Source organism: Hyperolius riggenbachi, chromosome 11 (genome assembly GCF_040937935.1).
Source record: "Hyperolius riggenbachi isolate aHypRig1 chromosome 11, aHypRig1.pri, whole genome shotgun sequence".
Taxonomy (NCBI): domain Eukaryota; kingdom Metazoa; phylum Chordata; class Amphibia; order Anura; family Hyperoliidae; genus Hyperolius; species Hyperolius riggenbachi.
The window spans coordinates 116,867,433-116,890,331 of record NC_090656.1 but is presented as its reverse complement, the minus strand read 5'-3'; positions in this window follow the sequence as shown (position 1 = coordinate 116,890,331).

Here is a 22,899-nt window from a genome sequence, read left to right as displayed (position 1 = left end):
AGGCTAGACATGTAAGGATTAAACAAGAGGCCTTATCTAGTTGTCAAAAATACTTTGCAATACTTTAGGGATTAGCAAACATTGTTGCAAGAGCCCTTTTCATGTCCTGTTGTAATTAATGCATTTTAATGAATCTTATTTATATTTGCAAAAAATATCTAAGTACCTCCTTATAGTATTCAAATGTGTATTCGCTGTGTCTTCTAACATTTTGTCAGTCTACAGGCATAGAGTGTGAAGAAGGCCTATTAGCTGATAGCTAAAGTTAGCCAGTAAATGGTATCGTCCTCATTCAAAACTTCCTGCAGAATGCAAGTAACTATTGTTTCAGCAGTGTTAACATAATTATATTTTTTGGGTGAAATAAATATTTTCTCCCTAAAAGGTAATTCTGTGTCTGTGTAGCACACTGTTAGTTTGGTAGCGGTTCAATATCACTGTGCAGTATTCAAATATGTTTAACACTGCAGTTCTATGGTTGAATACAAACAATTGGAATGTTCAGGTTTGTTTGCTTCAGCCTGAATAAACTATGTTGATAATGACCACACAGACATTATCAAAACATATTTGCAGTTGACATCTTTTACACATACCTCTGTTTGTCCACAGCCGGGGGATTCCACAACTATGGGTATATTGTGTACACAGAACTCCCCTGCAATTCCTGCTTCATTTGCTGCCATAAAATCATCAATAGACGTTTCATTATCATCTGTAGAAAAAGATTTATTTTAATTTTTTTGACGTTTTAACATTTTTTTTTAACATTTGCAATCTTTGAACTTTAGTGCTATATAAAGTACTAAAATGTCAGTCTGAATTTTACCCTGCAGGCTGTCACTAGAATTATATTCAAGGACAACTGTAAAAAGGGGGATATGGAGGCTGCCATATTTATTTCCTTTTAAACAATACCAGTTGCCTGGCAGCCCTGCTTAAGCTCTGCCTCTAATACATTTAGCCATAGCCCCTGAATAAGCATGCAACAGATCGGGGGTTTCTGACATTATTGTCAGATCTGACAAGATTAGCTGCATGCTTGTTTCTGGTGTAATTCAGACACTTGTGCAGCCATATAGACCAGCAGGGCTGCCAGGCAACTGGTATTGTTTAACAGGAAATAAATATGGCAGCCTCCATATCCCTCTCATTACAGTTGTCTTTTAAATCAGTCCACCATGTTAATAGCAGAGTGTTGTTTGCAACCGAGTGCTGGGACGATGCATAATGTCTTGTGAGGCTGTTGTTAAATTTGATTGATGGCAGATTTAACCACAAAATACAATTAGATCAATGGCAGATATCCCCACAAATTGCAATTAGATTGGCGGCAGATATCCCCACAAAATGCAAATAGATTGGCGGCAGATATCCCCACAAAATGCAATCGGATTGGCGGCAGATTTCCCAACAAAATACAATCAGATTGGAGGCAGATATCCCCACAAAATGCAATTAGATTGGCGGCAGATATCCCCACAAAATGCAAATAGATTGGCGGCAGATATTCCCACAAAATGCAATCAGATTGGCGGCAGATTTCCCAACAAAATACAATCAGATTGGTGGCAGATTTCCACACAAAATACAATCAGATTGGCGGCAGATATCCCCACAAAATGCAATTAGATTGGCGGCAGATATCCCCACAAAATGCAATTAGATTGGCAGCAGATATCCCCACAAAATGCAAATAGATTGGCGGCAGATATCCCTAGAAAATGCAATCAAATTGGCGGCAGATATCCCCACAAAATGCAATTAGATTGGCGGCAGATATCCCCACAAAATACAAATATATTGGCGGCAGATATCTCCACAAAATGCAATCAGATTGGCGGCAGATTTCCCAACAAAATACAATCAGATTGGCGGCATATATCCCCACAAATTGCAATTAGATTGGCAGCAGATATCCCCACAAAATGCAAATAGATTGGCGGCAGATATTCCCACAAAATACAATCAGATTGGTGGCAGATATCCCCACAAAATGCAATTAGATTGGCAGTAGATATCCCCACAAAATACAATCAGATTGGCGGCAGATATCCCCACAAGGCAGGTCCCCAGTTAGTGGGGGCCCCAGAGCTGAGAAGGAGGGGGGCACAGCGCAGGAAGAGGGGAAATTGTGCACAGAGCAGCGGGGAGGGGGGGAAGCCTCACCACCCTGGGTGGGAGAAATATCTCTGTAAATGGACAATTGTGTGTAAAAAAAAATCAAAAAAATCTCATTTACAGAGATATTTCTCCCACCCAGCATGGGTATGTGTAAAAATACACCCCAAAACACATTATACTATTTCTCCTGAATACGGCGATACCACATGTGTGACACTTTTTTGCAGCCTAGGTGCGCTAAGGGGCCCAAAGTCCTATGAGCACCTTTAGGCTTTACAGGGGTGCTTACAATTTAGCACCCCCCAAAATGCCATGACAGTAAACACACCCCACAAATGACCCCATTTTGGAAAGTAGACATCCCAAAGTATTCAGAGAGGGGCATGGTGAGTCCGTGGCGGATTTCTTTTTTGTTTGTCAGAAGTTAGCAGAAATTGAAACTTTTTTTAATTTATTTTTTTTTTGTCACAAAGTGTCATTTTCCGCTGACTTGTGACAAAAAAATAAAATCTTCTATGAACTCACCATGCCTCTTATTGAATACTTTGGGATGTCTTTTTTCCAAAATGGGGTCATTTGGGGGGTATTTATACTATCCTGGAATTCTAGCACCTCATGAAACCTGACAGGTGCTCAGAAAAGTCAGAGATGCTTCAAAATGGGAAAATTCACTTTTGGCACCATAGTTTGTAAACGCTATAACTTTTACCCAAACCAATAAATATACACTTATTGGATTTTTTTTTTATCAAAGACATGTAGCACAATACATTTGGACAAAAATGTATATAGAAATTTTACTTTATTTGAAAAATGTCAGCACAGAAAGTTAAAAAAAATCATTTTCTTGACAAAATTCATGTCTTTTTTGATGAATATAATAAAAACTAAAAATCACAGCAGCAATCAAATAGCACCAAAAGAAAGCTGTATTAGGGACAAGAAAAGGAGGTAAAATTCCTTTAGGTGGTAGGTTGTATGAGCGAGCAATAAACCGTTAAAGCTGCAGTGGTCTGAATGGAAAAAAAGTGTCTGGTCCTTAAGGGGTTTTATGACTGCAGTCCTTAAGTGGTTAAAGGTTATTATGCTGGTGAGTATCTTTTGGAGCAGAGAGGAAATTCTGAGTTCAGGTCCGCTTTAACCCCCTTGGCAGTATGATTCTTTCCGGATTTTAGGGTCTAAAAGCGGTACAATTCTTTTACATGTTTTTAGACCATAAGTCCAGGAAAAAAATCATGCTGCTAGGGAGATCTGCAGCAGCCCAGCACTTCCTCACCCCTTGCGATCCAGCGCTGCAGTTTTATCTCCGTCCTCCGGGTGTCACTGTAACCCTATAGTGAGATTGCCGTCTGTCGTCATGACGACAGATGACAGTCTCACCAGGGGGAAGCAGAGCCTCGGAGGAGAGGAGAGGAGAAGAATGGCGGCTGACGTCGGGAGGTGAGTTAAAAACGCCTGCTGCGCGCATTGCTCTGCATAGGCCCCCGGCTGCTACCACGAGTTAAGCTCAGGGTTACTGCTCCTGGAATGTATTTTCCACCCGAGCTGGACTCGTGATTACCACTAAGGAGGTCAATGTATGTTATCTTTAGTAAATCAAACCCTTTGTCTTATTTTTTTTTTTTTTACACAGCTGTTTGCCTATTTGCCCTAAGAATAGAAAAATATTGAAATGAAAGTTTCCCTCCAATAGAATTCAGTGGAGTTTGCCATAAATGTTAAATCGTGATCATTTACACATAAGTTCACAAAAGAACTGTACAAGTTCACTCATCACTAGTAAAGAATAGTTACTTTCAAGCTCCAAAGTCTAGGGTGACCCACACTTATGAATGAAGCACTTATTAAAAACAACAAACAATGGTATCTTTCCATTTATGCAATGCAGGAGTACAAGAGCCAGGGCCGGATTTACCTCATAGGAGCCTATAGGCACATATGTCCTGGCACATTAGATTTCACCCTCCATGAACCTACAAACCCCCACTGAACTGCACCACAAGTGTGCTGGCTGGCTGTCATAAGTAGCTACAGGTGCCCCTTAATTTAGAGGGTACTTCTGGCTACCTAATACTAAGTAACCAGAGGTGACCCAAAAAATTGGGTAGCTAGAGGAACCTCAGTAATAAGTACCTAGAGGTGTCCCTGACTGAAGGGAGATCTCATCAGTGGAGTGCTGAGAGCAGGTTGAGTAACCAATCATTTACATTCTCATCAAGACTCTGCATAGGATAGGAGGGAGGGAAGCACTCGGGGAGGGAGGTGCCTGTAGGCACGTGCCTACAGTGCCTTATGGTAAATCCAGCCCTGACAAGAGCATATAATGGGACTTATTTCATGTTTCTTATTCTAGTAAGGTGAAAAAGTACTTACCACTTGAACCTTCATTGTAAAGGGGAAACTTATTGGAATCACCACAGAGGCCACATGTTTGACCTTTATATTTGATAGGTATTATAACCTAATTAATGGAGAAAATTGTGTGTTTAACAGGTGAAGAAAAATGTAAACAAAACAAAAAAAACAACAACAACATATATATCTCTACTCGTTTATAAGATTTTACATTGTTAAACTTAAAGAGGAACTTTAACCAAGGATTGAACTTCATTACAATAAGTTGCTGATACCTCTTTTTACATGAGATATCTTTACCTGTTCTTGAATAGATCATCAGGAGGGTCTGTGTGGCTGATATTACTGGTGAAACCCCTCCCTGAGTGTGATGACATAATCATGGTCATGACAGTTTCCTGTCTGTGAACCTTGTTGCATTGTGGGAAATAATGGCTGTTTCCAATGTCCAAGCAAGCAGTATCTCCCTCTGTGCATAAATCATTGAATAAAAAACTAACCTTTTAGCCTATCACATTGTTAGTGGGTGTGGTTATAGATAATGGCAGTTGGTGCTGTCCTTTTTTCATGTCTACCAGTAGTAAAGATGATGATGTGCAGTGCAGGGTCATTGAGGATCTAACAACATGAACGCATAACATGGCCAATATAAACCATTTCTTGATCTCCCCTCTACTGTATTTTGCAACTTCTCACTCAGCAATGTGTTGAATTGTGTTTTTTCCTCCTGCTACTATTTTTCAGTAAAGTTCCTCTTTAACCTCCTTAGCGGTAACCCCGTGTGTGACACGGGGTAAGCCGCCGGAGGGTGCCGCTCAGGCCCTGCTGGGCCGATTTGCTTAATTTTTTTTTTGCTGGACGCAGCTAGCACTTTGCTAGCTGCGCCAGCACCCCGATCGCCGCCGCCGCGCGCCCGATCGCCGCTATCCGGTGCGGCGCACGGCCCCCCCCCCCCCCAGACCCCGAGCGCTGCCTGGCCAATCAGTGCCAGGCAGCGCCGAGGGGTGGATCGGGTCTCCCAATGACGTCCCGACGTCGCTGACGTCGGTGACGTCATCCCGCCCCGTCGCCATGGCGACGGGGGAAGCCCTCCAGGAAATCCCGTTCTTTGAACGGGATTTCCTGATCGCCTATCGCCGGAGGCGATCGGCGGGGCTGGGGGGATGCCGCTGAGCAGCGGCTATCATGTAGCGAGCCCTCGGCTCGCTACATGATTAAAAAAAAAAAAAAATTAAAAAAAACCGTTGCGCTTCCCCCTGGCGGTATTTTTCATACCGCCAAGGGGGTTAACCTGTTTTCAGGTACAGCAATCTACCCTGCCAACTTATGTGCATAGTTGTTCAAGGGCATATGGACCATAGCTTAAGACAACAAACTGTCTGACTAAAATAATGTGAAAAACAGGCATTATGCTGTTTATCAAAGTCACTCTTTGTAAGTTAGCATGCCTATTGTATTTCTTTTAGGTTGTATGCATTATGCAATTAACAAATACTTACGCATTGGTGCATGTTTAAATCTTAAGGTTTTTATAAAGTCTACCATGATTCCATCATCAGTCCTGGCTAAACACCACAGCTTTTGATGAGCGTAATGACGTAATTACGATTTCGCGAAATTTCGCGTAATTACGATTATGGCCGTAAGTACATAATCGTGAAGAAGAAGAAGGATTTCGCGAAATTTCGTGTAAGCGTAATTTTCGCGTAATTTTGCCATTACAGTGGGTATTACGAAATTAATGCGTATGGTCATGCTCCCAAGCGGAAAAGTTGACGCATGGATCAATGTTAGGTAGCCGCCGACTTTAAGGGTTAATAGCAAAGCCCCCTTAAATGCTAAGAGCCTCAAATTTGGAGAATATATTAAGGAGATCAGAAGGAATAAGAGGAAAAAAATTTTTTTCAAAAAGACCTTATAGTTTTTCAGAAAATCGATGTTAAAGTTTCAAAGGAAAAATGTATACATTTAAAAACCCGCCGACTTTAACGGTTAATAGCAAAGCCTGCTTAAAGTTTAGGAACACCAAATTCTCAGGGTATATTAAGGGGATCAGTGGGAATAAGAGGAAACATTTTTTTTTCAAAAAGACCTTATAGTTTTTGAGAAAATCGATTTTTAAGTTTCAAGGGGGAAAATGTCTTTCAAATGCGGAAAATGTCAGTTTTTTTGCACAGGTAACAATAGTGTATTAATTTCATAGATTCCCCCAAGTGGGAAGAGTTTTACTTACTTCGTTCTGAGTGTGGGAAATATAAAAAAAACCGACGTGGGGTCCCCCCTCCCAGACCTCTTTAACCCCTTTACTTTTAACTCTTAAATGAAATGGGTAAGGGGTACAAGTACTTCTATACTCATTTCTCCTGGGAGGGGGGGTGGGCATCTGGGGGACCCCTTTTTAAAGGGGACTCCCAGATGCCACCATGAACCACCTCCACCTCCACCGCCCATCGGAGGTGGAGAAGAGACCCTTGACAAGGGCTCTGAAGGGGAGGGGAAAGCTTGGCTGCCCCTCCCCTTCTGAGACCCCCAATCCATGGACCATGCGGGTTGGTATAGTCAGGGTGCGGAGCCCCACGCGGCCGGTGCACCGCATTCTAGGTATCCCAGCCTGCATGGGGGACAAGGGGTTAAAGAGGTCTGGGAGGGGGGACCCCGTGTCGTTTTTTTTATATTTCCCACACTCAGAATGAAGTAAGTAAAACTCTTCCCACTTGGGGGAATCTATGAAAATAATACACTATTGTTACCTGTGCAAAAAAAACTGTCATTTTCCGCATTTGAAAAACATTTTCCCCCTTGAAACTTAAAAATCGATTTTCTCAAAAACTATAAGGTCTTTTTGAAAAAAATGTTTTTCTCTTATTCCCACTGATCCCCTTAATATACCCTGGGAATTTGGTGTTCCTAAACTTTAAGCAGGCTTTGCTATTAACCGTTAAAGTCGGCAGGTTTTTAAATGTATACATTTTTCCTTTGAAACTTTAACATCGATTTTCTGAAAAACTATAAGGTCTTTTTGAAAAAAAAAAATTTCTCTTATTCCTTTTGATCTCCTTAATATATTCTCCAAATTTGAGGCTCTTAGCATTTAAGGGGGCTTTGCTATTAACCCTTAAAGTCGGCGGCTTTTTTATACGGGAGCGTTACGGTTTAATGCAAAATTACGCTATGAACGAAACGTGAAATTACGCGTTGAAAATTACGCTTACGGTATTTTCAATTACGATTTTAATGGCAATTACACTACCGTAATTTCGCATCGTAATCGCAAATTTCGCTTCGTAATTATAGTAATGCGAAATTACGAAAATTTCGGCTCAACTCTACTTAGCTGTAAGGATAGCAGTGGAGCCTGGATGATTGATTCCTGTAAACGCATTTGTTTGAAGATTCTGCATGAGTGTGCAAAGGGTTAACTGTCTTTTGCTGTTTTTCGGTCACACCCCCTTCAGCACCTGCCTAATAACTTATTTAAATGGCCTAACTTCAGTTGATGTGCCTGGATACACGGTATGTGCTTTTGTTCTTCTAACTGACCCTTGTGGCAATGGTTTAATGCAGTGCACTCCCTCCTTCCCCTGTCTGTGACCATTGTCAGTATGCACACAGCTTATGCTGGTGTGTGAATGGTGCACATGAATATATTTTGTTGGCTCCCTTGTGAGATTAGTTTGATGCACTATCTGTCCCAGGAGAGGACGTAAAGAAGATATGTGCTCCTAATCTTTTAGTTACATTTGATGCAATGGATGTTTGCACTATGCATGTTACAGGGCCAGAGTTAGTACACCTACGAATACCTGAGTAGTTCTGCGCATTGTAGGTGACTACGCAAGGGAATGCATTCTTTTGTAGCTCAGATCCCGGGTTTCAGGCTTCTTGCACACCAAGACGTTGTGTTAGGTGGCACGTTAAGGTCGCATAACGTGCACCTAACACAACGTATGGTGCTGCAAAAGCCGACGGTAGAGTGAGCCGCGTTAGGCTGCTCGATGCCCATAATATCTCCCAGAGTGGCGCTGATTGGCCAGCGGGACCACGTGATGCGGAGCGAGACACTCCGCATCACGTGGTCCCGCCGGCCAATCAGCGCCCGCCAGTGCAGTGAATATTAAGTAGCCATGTGCGCGGCTACTGTAGCTGGCTCTCCCCGCCTCCTCCGCCCCCCACTGCGCATGTGCAAACAGTCTAACGCGGCTATAGCCGCTCCAACGCCGTAGCATGCTGCACTTTGCACAGAACGTGCAGCGTTACATGTAACGCAACGTGGGCTGTGTGAACAGCCCACTTGTGTTACATTGCTGTGCGTTGGGGGAGCGTTACAGGCGCACTAACGTGCGCCTGTAACGTCTTGGTGTGCAAGCAGCCTCAACTTAGCTGTAGGGATAGCAGTGGTGCCTCGGTGATTGATTCCTGTGAATGCATTTGTTTGAACATTTGCATGTGAGCGTGCAAAGGGTTAACTGTATTTTTGCTGGCTAAACACCACTCACACGAGTATTATGGCCAGAAAATGTTGGATGGGTAGACAGGAGTGAATTCAAGGTGGAAGCACGTGCAAAAGTAGGTTTCAGAATGTGGGTGGGTGGTTGCATATGAAGAAAAAGGGTGGAGATAGTTTGAATTTGGTGCAGGTGGATCAAGTGTAAGCATCTAATAAGCAGAGTATTAGTAATACAATTATTGATACAATGTTTTGGGGGTTTTCAACACATTTATTGTCTGTTATGGCAGCATATCTCTCTCTCTTACCTAACCATTACTGATCCCAAAATTGCTAAATCCTCTTCCCAACTCTAACCTCCCCTCAACAGTATGATGCCTAACCTTCTAGACCAGTGGTGCTCAACCTTTTTATGCTCGAGGGCCGCACTTCATATTGAGATACATTTTGTGGGCCAGAACACATACATACAAAATTTAACCTGGGTACCAGGGTGTATGTGCAGAGGCAGAGATTGGTGCAGCGATGGCAGAAGAGTCCAGCAGTGGTACCTGGGTTGATGTGCAGAGGCCGGGCAGGGTGTGATGTATGACCTTTGAGCTGCAGATTGAGGGGCAGGAGCAGTGGCCAGGAGCAAACTTTTTGAAGGCCAGACAGGGCAGGGTATGATGCATGGCCCCTGAGATGGAGATTGACAGGCAGGAGTGGGGGGGGGGGGGGGGAGGAGCAAACTTTTTGAAGGCCAGACCGGTTGGGGGGTGATGTATGGCCCCAAGATGGACATTAACAGGTAGGAGCAGCGAGCTGGAGCAAACTGTTTGAAGGCCAGACCGGGCAGGGGTGATGTATGGCCCCTGAGATGGAGATTGAGAGGCAGGAGCAGTGGGCAGGAGCATACCTTTTGAAGGCCAAACTGGACAGGGGGTGATGTATGGTCCCTGAGATCAGGTGGGAGCAGCGGGTAAATAGCGCGGTGTTAAGAGGGAGAAGAGAGCCAAGGAGGAGGGGATTACGTCATATGTATACACAGCGAACTCCCGTTCTCCGCAGTACCGCTGTGATAGTAAGAGACCATCGCCCATTGGTTGTTGCTGGAACCTCCCTTTCAATAGGGATAAGGCTGATTCCTATTGGAGGGTGGTTCCTGCAGCAACCAATGGGCTAGTCGCTAGGCGAGTCTCTTACTATTACAGCGGTACTTCGGTGATCGCAACGCTGTATACAATTATACATTTTAAACAATCCTGATCCTCCTCACGATTCCATGGGCCACAGAATCCGGCTTTGCGGGCCACAAATGCAGGGCCGGCGCTACCATTAAGGCAAAGGAGGCAGCTGCCCCAGGGCCCCAGAGCTTGTAGGGGCCCCCAGTGGCTACAAGAGGGAAAAAAAATTTCAAATCGGCCTTATAGTTTTTGAGAAAATCGATTTTAAAGTTTCAAAGGAAAAAAAAATACATTTAAAAACCTGCCGACTTTAATGGTTAATAGCAAATCCACCTTAAATGCTAGAAACCCTAAATTTGCAGGATATGTTAAGGAGATCATTAGGAATAAAAGGAAAAAACTATTATTCAAAAAGACCTTATAGTTTTTGAGAAAATCGATTTTAAAATTTAGAAGGAAAAAAGTATACTTTTAAATGCGGTAAATGTCACTTTTAGTAGCAAACCTAACGGTAGTGTAATTTTACATGCATCAAACGAAAGCGCAATAAATTTCCTGACGGGGTTTCCAGGGGGTCTATACGCAGCTGCAGCGCTTTGGCCAGGGATCGCTATACAGCCGTAATATGGCTGTATGAAGATCCCTGGCATTTTTTCCTATTTTCCCAATTTTTTTTTTATGTTTAGAGTGTGGGAATTAAAAAAAAAAAATTATGTGGGGTCCCCCCTCCTGAAACTTTTTAACCCCTTGTCCCCCATGCAGGCTGGGATAGCCAGAATGTGGAGCTCCGACCGATTGGGACTTCACACCCTTACTATACCAGCTGCAAAAAAGGTCCCCTAATGCCGATTTTTGTTCCGGGGTATATGTTGGGGGGGCCCCCCAGGTTTATTTTGCCCTGGGGCCCCATTGTTGCTTAAACCGGCCCTGCACAAATGACCTGTGGGTTGTAGGTTGGGCACCACTGTTCTAGACTTAATAACGAATGCTAACCTTAAACTCTCCTCCTTATGTACGCTTAAAGAGACACTGAAGCAAAAAAAAAATTATGATCTAATAATTTGTATGTGTAGTACAGCTAAGAAAAAAAACATTAGCAGCAGAGACACAAGTCTAAAGGTGGCCATACACTGGCCCGATTTGCGCCCGTTTCGACAGCAGATTCGATCACTGGGATCGAATCTGCTGCCAATCGTTCACGCTACACGCCGAATTTCGATCCATTCCGTCTGATCCCGTCGATCGCGCCGTGCGGAAAATAACCGTCGATCGCCCGTGGGTAAAGAGCGCATCGCTAGCGGCGTTCGAGTGCCCGACGACCGACGCAATAGAGCCGCATACATTACCTGCTCCGCCGGCGCGGCTCCCGGGTCTCCGCTCTTCTCCGTATCGGCTCTGGTCTGGTCTCCTCCGGCATGCTTCCCTTCTTCCTGTCCCGGCAGGAAGTTTAAACAGTAGAGGGCGCTCTACTGTTTAAACTTCCCTCAGACAGGAAGAAGGGAAGCATGCCGGAGACCAGAGCGGAGACGGAGAAGAAGAGCGGTGACCGGGGGAAGTCGCACCAGCGGAGCAGGTAATGTATGCGGGCGGGGGGAGCGGCGGCAGCACCACCACAACAGATTGTGATCGGTTTCAGGCTGAAATCGGTTCACAATCTGTTTGCAGTAAAGGTAGCCATACGATCCCTCTCTGATCAGATTCGATCAGATAGGGATCTGTCTGTTTGTCGAATCTGATGGCAAATCGACCAGTGTATGGCTACCTTTATATTGTTTCCAATAAAGGAAGAGCTAAGAAACTCCAGTTGTTATCTTTGCAAATTAGCCATTGAGCTCCACGACTTTCAAAGTCGCAGAGAACTCTGCCAGACACTTGAGATAATAAGCTTTAAAAGACAATGGGCCATATGCAATTAACTTTTTCTCCTGAGGTTTCTCCTAGGTGATATTTTCACAATTTGTCATAAAATGCCTTTTGGGCCACCAGCAAGCAAGGAAACACTCAAAATAAATTTGATAGTACTTTTTCACCAACTTTTGTGTACTTTTTCAATTGTAAAATGCTAAAAAGTTAGTTTAAAGAGAAGATAAAAAATATCACCTAGGAGATAACTCAGGTGAAAAAGTGAATTGCATATGGGCCAATGTATCTTTTTTCCCCCTGCAGGGAAGATTTTCCAGAGCAGGCTAGTAAACTTTTGAACCCATTTAGAATGCTGAGTAGTGTCTAAACTGTAAATATTAGAGAATGATGCAATGTTATAAAAAACACTATATAACTGAAAATAAAAATATTAGAATATTTTCTTTGCTACTAAAATTCTAGTAATTATCCGTATTACACAACCAATTCATTATATCATATGTTGTTTTGTTTTTTTGCTTCAGTGTCTCTTTAACTTATTGACACCCACAGTTTGTCTATCAACTGTTTTGGCTTTGCCATGCAGTGGCCAGTCTTACCCCTTGCAGCTGGTCTTCTGAGTAGTGCCAGTAAAGTTTCTGCAACAACCACTTGCCAATTCCATGCACTCAGTTCCTAAACACTCATGTTCATTCACATTGCGTTCAAGGCACTTTTGACCTGAAGAAGCGGGCCAGCACCCGTGAAATGCATTTCGTTATGGGCTTAAATGAATAAACACTTTTTAATTAATTGTGTTTGCTCTTCAATAGAAGTAAGGCACATCACCTCCTACTTTTAAGTCTTAGTTGTTGCAACTAGTATACATCAAGGCGCCTCCACCAGTGTTGTTTTAGATAGTTATACCACTGCTAAGGGTCCATAGTTTTTGAAAACTTCCATGTGTCTTTAAAAAAAATTTGAGTGACCAACCAGTACCTGAACTACAGATCTTTAATACCCAGCATGGATGGTTATATTCCACAGGCAAGCAGTGGTTGCAAGTTCCTGCAGCCTACCGTTGTGAGTATAATCACTTCTTTATATGACACCAACAGTTAAAGTGATGTCACATCATTGGAGTTCTGGACCTTTTCATCTTTCAGATTCTCGGGGGTTACTGGTGATTACCAGGAGTCATTATCCTTCTATCTGCCTAGGTTGCCTTGTAGATGATCCTGCTCTGTGTGGACAGGGTCTGCACCCTTTAAGAGCCACAGCTGAAATTTGGTCTTGGAGGAGCCTATGTTCAAGTCCCGATTCCTCCCAACTAATCACTGGTCACTGATAGTTTGATTCAATCATGACACAGACAAATAAATTACTTAAAGTATCAGACTACTAAATGACTCATCAGCCACAAAGATATGAACACACATTAGTAGCATAGGGAAAGGTTGATTTTTAGTTACCCTGAAACTATCTGCCTTGTTCCATGTTGCTGTTATCGCATTGGCTTCAAAGACTATATTCAGTCCTTCATCATGAATGCTCAAAGTTGCACTTGCAAATGGAATGTTCTGTCTGTTGCAAACAAATAAAAAAAAAGTAAAACATAGAAAAATAAAGACATCAACAACACAGCTTGAATAGTGGTTATAATTATAAGATTGTTTTCCCTAAGTTTTACTCTTGTCCTAAATAGAACATTGTATAACACATATATAAAAATTCAGTAGTTAGTAACCTGGTATTGTTTAAAAGGAAATCAATATGGCATCCTCCATATCCTCTTGTTACAGTTTTCCTTTAAGCAGCTGTTCTCTTCAAGCCAGCAAAAAAAAAACTATTTGCATGATGAACAGCTAAAATATTGCCCTTTTCCTACACGTGTAAACTCTAGCTTTGAGTCCGCAAGGAGAAAAGCGCAATATAAATGTTATTTGTCTTTGTCTTGTAACTGTCGCAAATATGACCTGGCCAAGGTGCGTAAATGATTACCACAGACGAAAAGCAATTCAACCCATCCCTGTATAGTTTTTCAGGTCAGGAACATTAAAAACCTCTGACAGTTGATCTCTGTATGTACATTGGAAAGAAACTTGCTTCTTGTTTTTGGCCAGCTCCATCACCATTCTTAAAAAGGGTTTTTTTTTCTCTATGTGGATCCAAGTGGTTTTGGACCTCTGATACAAGTTATTGATTGATTTCATTTGTTTTATTACTTATCAATAAATTAGTGCTTTAACCTTGTACACTGAGGGTATTTTTTGAATTTACTACCTTGAACATACTTATTCTGGACCATCTGGAATGATCATGACTTAAGGAATATGGTATGGCTTATATCCGTCTTATAGGGAACCTAAAGAGAGGTTTCCATATTTATTTCCTTTTTAAGCAATACCAGTTGCCTAGCTATCCTGTTGATTTTTGGCTGCAATAGTGTTTGAATGACATTCCTGAAACAAGCATATAGCAAATCCAGTCAGACTTCAGTCAAAGTACCTGATCTGCTTGCTTGTTCATGGTCTATATCTGAAAGTATTAAAGGCAGAGGATGAGCAGGACAGCCAGGGGATATGCATTGTTTAAAAGAAAATAAATATGGCAGCCTCTATACAGCTCTCTCTTTAGGTTCTCTTAAAGGAAACTTTGATTATTCATGTATTCAAGTTTGCACTGGAAGTTTATAATTTTTGTGTTTTGAAGGAGATTGTGCCATCTGCATATGTGCTATTTGTGGTTATGTTATTTTTACTATAAGTCTTTTGGGCAGTATGGATGAGATAGGATCATGCTGACCATTCAGGCTGCAGTAATGTCTGAATAAAACACTTGTAACAAGCATGTAGCTAATCTTGTCAGATTTTTGTCGGTAAAATCTAATCTTGTTCAGGATCTATGAGGGTATTATGCTGGGCATACACGCGTCGACCCGGCGGCTCGATTAGCCGCCGGATCGACTCCCGCCACGTCCCCGCACGTCCCCGCGGGCGGACGGATTGATTCCTGCTCGTCCCCACGGGCGCTCCTTATCTTCCGCTCGATTCCCCGCTATTGTCCGCCCGCAGGGATCGAGTGTGGAATCGATCCGGCGGGTCATCGGACCTGTCGGAAATTATCAATCGAGCCATCAGCGGCTCAATTGATAAGGAAAGATCCTATCGTGTATGCCCAGCATTAGAGGCATAGGATCAGAAGGACTTTCCATGGCCAGACACTCTCCCAGAGTAAAGCTTAATCAGAAGATTGGTGAAAACCCAGCTCACTGTTCTTAGACTGCACAGTTTATCTATGGGGTTCCCACCTGAAAACTCCGGAACCGAGGATGCATTACAATGAATTTATGAAACTGCTAATAGTCTTTCACAAACCAGACGTCTTTTACAAAGTCCAGCCTTTGCAACCACTAACCAAAAATAAAAGGGGTACCAGGGAATATGATACCAATACCTATGTCAACAGACAGGTTCTATAGGTACTAAAAGTGTGAACTTTAATTTATCATAGAAATCTTTAAAATAAAGGCACTTGATTTGGAGTCCAAAGTTATGGAACAACCAGAGGATTTGTATTGATCCAGGAGTCCTACTATCTGACTGTAGCCAGTACTAAATGTCCATAAAATGTTGTTATGATTGACAGGCGGCAGAGAAATTCACTATGGGGACAAAATACAATTGGATGCAAGTGCGAGCATAAGGCGACCGTCTAGTCGCTGTCCCCTGACTGGTAGTGAGAAGGACCAATCACAGTAAGGCGTCCATGATGACGGGAGTATGGAACACAACATGCGTTCTGTTACTATGGTTACCCGTTGGTAACACTAGGGGTCGAGGGACGCAGGCGGATGTGACGTCATCCACTTTGAATACCAGGAACATCCTCCCTGCGGCGGTCAGGGCTACAACAAATGGCTGTGACGTGCAAAATTAAATATGGGAATATGCAGATATACAGATGCAGAGCGCAGGGTACAAGCTGATACTCCTCTGATCTCAGATATCCCCGCAGAGAGCATATGGATTAGGTAGGAAGAACCGAAGGGTGGCACCTCCCCCGACCTCCTCTATATATAACACGCAGTTCATTCTGCGTCTTTCAGCTCTGACTGGGTCTATACTATGATGGGGGTCACTGTATATTAATGTGGTGAGATGTGTGAATGTACAGCACTTGTATATAATGTATAGCACTCTCTGATGAAGCCTGTGTGGCGAAATATGGTCATATTAAAGTCTTTGTACAGCACAATGCACTTTTAGGAACAATTGTATAGCCCACCCATCGTTCTGTGTGTACCTGTGGTTGCAGCGCTACAAGTGTGGAGACCCCGTCGGCTGAATTCAGCTAGTAAGCCAAGGGAAAAGGAGAACACAGGGACACTAAGAGCTCAATATATAGTAGTATGTATGGACACAAGGGAGGAGTGATAAAAGGTAAGTACTCACAAGCCAGGGTTACCTCTCAGGCAACCACTGTAACAGGAGGTAGGGAGATGACGCCTGTCCCTACTCAGGGATAAGAAGTCAATCTCTGTAGATAGCAAGAAACGTATAACGTTTTCCGCCCTTCCACCAGGGTGGATAGAAAATTAATGCAAGTGAATAGAGGCGCCAAAAGAATAAAACAATATGATAACAATTTTAAAACATGGACATGGTTGAGATGGAAATCTGTCCACTCCAAAGGACACTCGGGAGTGGACAGGTCTGCATTAAGAGGCGCTTAATGCAGACCTGGACTACTACTGCTATATACTCCTATTTAAATTGCCTGAAGAAGTGGGGTCACGCCCGCGAAACGTGTTGTGAAATCGTGGAGTGCATAAATAAATTCTTTTTGTGTTATACCTTGAAACATACTTGTTTCTGAGTGTCCCTTGGAGTGGTCAGATTTTCACCTCAACCACGTCCATGTTTTAAATTTTTTTTATCATATTGTTTTATTCTTTTGGTGCCCCTGTTCACTTGCATAGTAAGCCAAGGGTTTTTTTCCACAGCCTCCACTGTACATTTTTGTGAGGGGGTGTCTATGTGGGATAGCTACACCTCGCGACCTCGATATTTCGGGAGTGGAGGGGGATCAGCGAGGACCCCCACATTGTATACTAGACAACCCTGCCTACAGGGACCTCACAATGGTTGTTCCATAACTTTGGACTCCAAATCAAGTGTCTTTTAAAGATTTCTATGATAAAGTTCACACTTTTAGTACCTATAGGGCCTGTCTGTTGACATAGGTGTTGGTAAAGTCCAGCCTTTGTCAGTGACTAGCAAGTACTGCAAAGTAAAGTTACTACAGCAAAGGTGTCCACACTGGTTGGTATGGCAGGCATGAAATTTGGTTTCGGTCTCTGCTTCTCTTAGCTGGCTGCTCCATCTTCTTTACTTCCATGCCCCCAGGCACCTGTTTGATATAATGCATGGGACAGACACTGGGGGAGTTGTGACCTCTAGTATTTAGCCTCTGCATTATATCTCCCAAGCACCCGAAATTGCCCCAAAATTTTCCTTCTGCACCGATTGACCAAAACAAGCAATTTCAGCCAGAAACTGCTCAATCGGTCGATTGATTAGATTGATCAGGCCAAATGCTGCGCCAATTTCTCAGCAATTCGATCAAAACGATCAAATCAGCCGTGTAACCACAAGAGAAATCAGTGAGTGTATGGCCTGCTAAAGGCTCACTGCAAATCTTGGACTAACTATATCAGAAATGGGAAATCTGGAAAACATTTTTGGGTGGCTCCAAAATCCAATCTGTGGCAATGGTAATTTGGTTTTGTTTGGCACCCAAACCATATGATCTCAATCTTCCCTTTGCATTAGTCTGGGTCAACATTCCTCCAACAAAGGTGCAATTCCTCAAAAGCAGATAATTCTAAGACCTTAAAACAATGACTTGCCTGTCATTATTGACATACACCTCATCTTGACGCACTTCAACGACCTGGCCAAACAGCTTCATAAAAATATAGACGACATGGAATACATTGTCTACTTTCGCACGGCGGATGAGGAAGTCAAAATCACCAGCTGATTCTTTGCAATGCCGGGCAAATACATAGGTACAGTTTCCATTACTGTTAAATTCTTGTCCATTGAATGTTGTGATGTATCCGCTCGCCCAGGTGCTGCAGACTTTCTCATTATTACTTTTCACTGAAAGAGAAATGTGTATTAATAAGAGAAAGTTGCCACGCATGAGACACATGTGCACTATGAGTAGGAGGAACTTTCATCTCCATTAGGTTGTCTTCCCTCATTGCAGGGATTCAATTCACATATTTAGAGTTACATTATCTCACAAATATGAGTACACCTCTCGCATTTTTATAAATATTGTATTATATATTTTCATGGGACAACACTGAAAATATGACACCTTTATAACACTGAAGATATGACACCTTGATAATGTAAAGTAGTCACCATACAATTTGTACAACAGTGTAAATTTGCTGTTCCTTCAAAATATCCTAACACAAATCCATTAAAGCAAACCAGTGCATTTGAAAACAGAAAATCTCAAAATACTTACCTCGGGAGACTGGGAAAGCCTTTGGATCCTCCAGAAGCTTCTCCGGTCTCCCTTCACTTCGCCATTCCAGCACTGAGACCTCTTAAGCATGCTTGCACTGCGCCTACCTGGGCTTCAGGTGGAAAAAGCCAAGTCAGGTCGGGATCATGATACTGTGCATTTGGCAAACCCTTGCAGAGGAAACAGAGCTGGAACAGGCCGGTGGAAGAGGAAAGAGGAAGCCTCTGGATTATCCAGAGGCTTACCTCTATTGAGATGAGTACCCATTTGGGACACTTTTTTCCTTATGGACTGTAATGTCTAAACGTTGACAGCAAAAGTGAGTACTTTTTCCCGTTAGGTACAGTAAGCTGATGCCTACAGCTTTCCTTATTGTAGGCACTTGTCTATTGAATATGTTAACAGTAACCTATCCCATGGACTACCTTCATATCACTATTTGCCTCAGTTTAACAGGGGGCTGCTCTGTCTGTCCCTGTCCTCCAGTGCAGAGATGGAGGCTCATGGCTCTAATTCATCTGGGGAGTCAAATTCTTCCACTGAGGAAAATCTGAGTTTGTTGTGAAATGGCACAAAGAGGTAAAAAAAAAAAAAACACACAGGAGAAAATGGAAGCAATAAAAATTGAGCTAAGGAGAAAGATTGACAAGTGTGGATAGTAGTGGAAGTCAGAATACTTGCAATCCAAACCAAGTCCGATTAAACTGAGGAAGTTGCTAAATATGCTAAAGAAGCTGGGAAGTAAAGGCACAATGTTTTCAGAGTTTAACCACCCTGGCGTTCTGATTAAATCGCCAGGGTGGCTGCGGGAGGGTTTTTTTTAAATAAAAAAAAAACTATTTCATGCAGCCAACTGAAAGTTGGCTGCATGAAAGCCCACTAGAGGGCGCTCCGGAGGCGATCTTCCGATCGCCTCCGGCGCCCAGAATAAACAAGGAAGGCCGCAATGAGCGGCCTTCCTTGTTTTGCTTATATCGTCGCCATAGCGACGAGCGGAGTGACGTCATCGACGTCAGCCGACGTCCTGACGTCAGCCGCCTCCGATCCAGCCCTTAGCGCTGGCCGGAACTTTTTGTTCCGGCTGCGCAGGGCTCAGGCGGCTAGGGGGGCCCTCTTTCGCCGCTGCTCGCGGCGAATCGCCGCAGAGCGGCGGCGATCAGGCAGCACACGCGGCTGGCAAAGTGCCGGCTGCGTGTGCTGCTTTTTATTTCATCAAAATCGGCCCAGCAGGGCCTGAGCGGCAGCCGCTGGCGGTGTTGGACGAGCTGAGCTCGTCCAGACCGCTCAGCTGGTTAAAGAATAAACAACACAATTGGAAAGTTGTCTAAATTATATTGTATGGTTGTATTATTTTTTTATTTTTATCAGGCAGGACTTAATGCCTGTTGTTTGTCACTATTCTGTCCCTTCTGAGTTTTGTATGACCCACCATAATTAGGGAAAAAAGTGGTTTACATATATTGTTGGGACACTAACTATTTTTTGACAATCTTTCATCTTTGGATGTTACAACCACCTTTAAATTGTCCTCTTTACTGCATCCTGTATCAATGTGGTCTCTCAGTGATTTCCCTTGTGTCCAGGGCCAATTTACCACAAGGCACTGTAGGCACGTGCCTTTAGGCGCCTGATGATAGGAAGGGGGCTCACTCTGCTCCTCGAGAACCTTCCTCGCTCCTTCATTATGCAAAAAATAGTGAGGGCACCTCGGGCTATCAAATACTAAGGGACACCTGTAGCTGCCTATGACAGGCAAAGGAATTAATGGAGAAGTGACAGCTGGGCCAGCTAGCACACTTGTGGTGCGGTTCGGTGGGGGTTTGTAGGTTCATGGAGGGTGAAGTCTGGCTTGCCAAGACATCTGTGCCTATAGGCTCCAGTGATGTAAATCCGGGGCCTGCTTGTGTCCCATAAAGGGAGATGACAAAGAGGTGGGTCCATAAAAAACCCAAAAGGCCCAGAAAAGTGACAAACAACATGCATCAAGTGCTGTGTGAAAAAAAAAAAATAAGAATACAACCATACAAAAGAGGGGTTATTGCCTCTGTTCAACGATAAACTGTGACTAGGTGTAGGCATAGGCAGAAAGTGAGTTTGCCTTTTTCTATGCAACACACTGGTTCTAACTAGCGTACGCTGAACCAAGGCAGTCAACAACAAGAAAACACGGTGAAAAGCTCGGCAACGCTAATGTTGATTTATTGCTGATGCACTTGCATTCAATTCTTGTCAAAAAAAGTTCATCTTGTATAATACAAATAACATTCAAGATAATACTTATCGCGTGCAAGGTGATGAGCAGTGGGTGCCGTCTGATGCAAGGCCTGATGACTGTTTTGCTTTAATAGCTTCTTCTGAGGCTTGGATGTGCACGTTGTACTAGATACAAAATGATGTTTAAAAGCATTTGGAGAGGAAGGAAGGAAATTGGTGATTTGGTGACGCATAGCAACATTGGCAATGATCCCCCGCGCACCTGGTTACATAACTTTGTACCAAATGGCAATTATCATTGTGGCAACTGCAAAGCTTGCAAATGTATGAAAACTGGTAAACACTACAAAAATTGGTCCTATTGATCATGTTGTCCACACTTTTTGGACATGCAGGAGCAAGTATGTAGTCTACACCATCTGCTGTACTTGCTAGAGATTTTACATCGGCAAGACAACCAGAATGGTAAAAGACCACATCCTTGAACATGTACCCTCTTTGCCTTTGGATAAAGGCTGCAGCAGACTGGTCGAAAATTTTCGCTCAGTCCTTGACGGCAGAGAAGAGGACCTGACTTTTGCAGTGATTGACCAATGCAATCTACTTCGTAGAGGGGGAGATAGACGTAGACTTCTATTAAGACTTGGGGCGCAGTGGATCTTGTGATCAGACACTACAGGCCCTTTGGGATTTTACGACCATACCGATCTGGCCTGTTTTCTCGATCCATAACTAAATCACCATGGCTATCCTGGTTTCTTCCTTTTTCTGGTCTTTACCTTGCGGTTTGTACATTGGGTTTATTGTACTATGTGGCTATGACCTATTTCTTGCTTTCTTCTCTTTTTTAAGTAGATTCTTAGCCCCGGCTGCCCCCGTTTTTGCGACGCCCCTGGAGGCAGTGGCGTCACTATAGGTGGGACGACCACCCGGGCCCCCGTGAATGTTCTCACCTTTTACGGCAGGTCTATTCACAGATTCATGAACCTCTTATTCATTCATTTAAATTTAAATAATATGCAACGTTTTTTAGTCTAAGCCACATCTCGTCATAGAATATAATCTTGGTTTGTTGAAACTTCGCTCTTTCTGCATTTTCTACAGTCTCAGTGGTGGCTTTTCCGAAGATGCCCACCTTTCTAATTCTAGGGTTTTTCCCAAATCGTACAGCCTTTCTTTTCATTCTAGTCTAGTCAGTTTTCTTTCCATCTAGTCATGTGTCACTTTCTACTACACGTCACCACACGGTTGCACCCTTTCCTTCCTTCCTTCTGTTCTCTGCTTTTATGTTCATCACCCTTTCCTATTTTTTTGCAGGCAATTCTACAGTATTTGTTACCTACATATTTTTTGCGTTATGGTGCAAATTCTCTCTTTTCCCGGTAGGTGTCACTGCTGTGCTGCCTTAACAGGCTAATATAGCCTCATTGAGATAATTTCTCTACTTTATCGAAATTACACAATTCAGGATAGCACAGTTTAGACATCTGCAATGAGATTTTATATTTTAATATTTAATAAAATTTCTTGCACCAATGCAATTCTTATACTTGGGTTGATGAAACCTTTTTAAATGCGAGACAGCACTACGTGTCACTTTTTACATGTTGGCGTAAAATTGGTGTCCTTGCTCCTCAAATGTTTTTAAACACCATTTTGTATCCAGCACAACCTGCACATCCAGGCCTCAGAAGAAGCTAATAAAACTAAACGGTCGTCAGGCCATGCACCGGACCGCACCCACTGCACATCCCACATCCCCTCCACCTTGCACATGATAAGTATTATCTTGAATGTTATTTGTATTATACAAGATTAACTTTTTTTTTACAAGAATTGAATGCAAGTGCATCAGCAATAAATCAACGGTTCAAATCCGGGCTCTTCCTACTCACTAAGCCAGCACCTATTCAGTAAGGAGTTCATTGGGCAAGACTCCCTAACACTGCTACTGCCTACTGAGTGCGCTCTTGTGGCTGCCTCGCAAGCGCTTTGAGTCTGACAGGAGAAAGGCGCTATACAAAAAAAGGAATACAATGTGCATGTAATACTTAAAGAGAGTATGAAGCGAGAATAGATCTCGCTTCAGACCTCATAGCTAGCAGGGGCATGCGTGCCCCTGCTAAAACGCCGCTATAGCGCGGCTTAACGGGGGTCCCTGTCCCCCCAAACCCCCTCCGAGCAGCGGGGGAGCGCTTCCTGGTT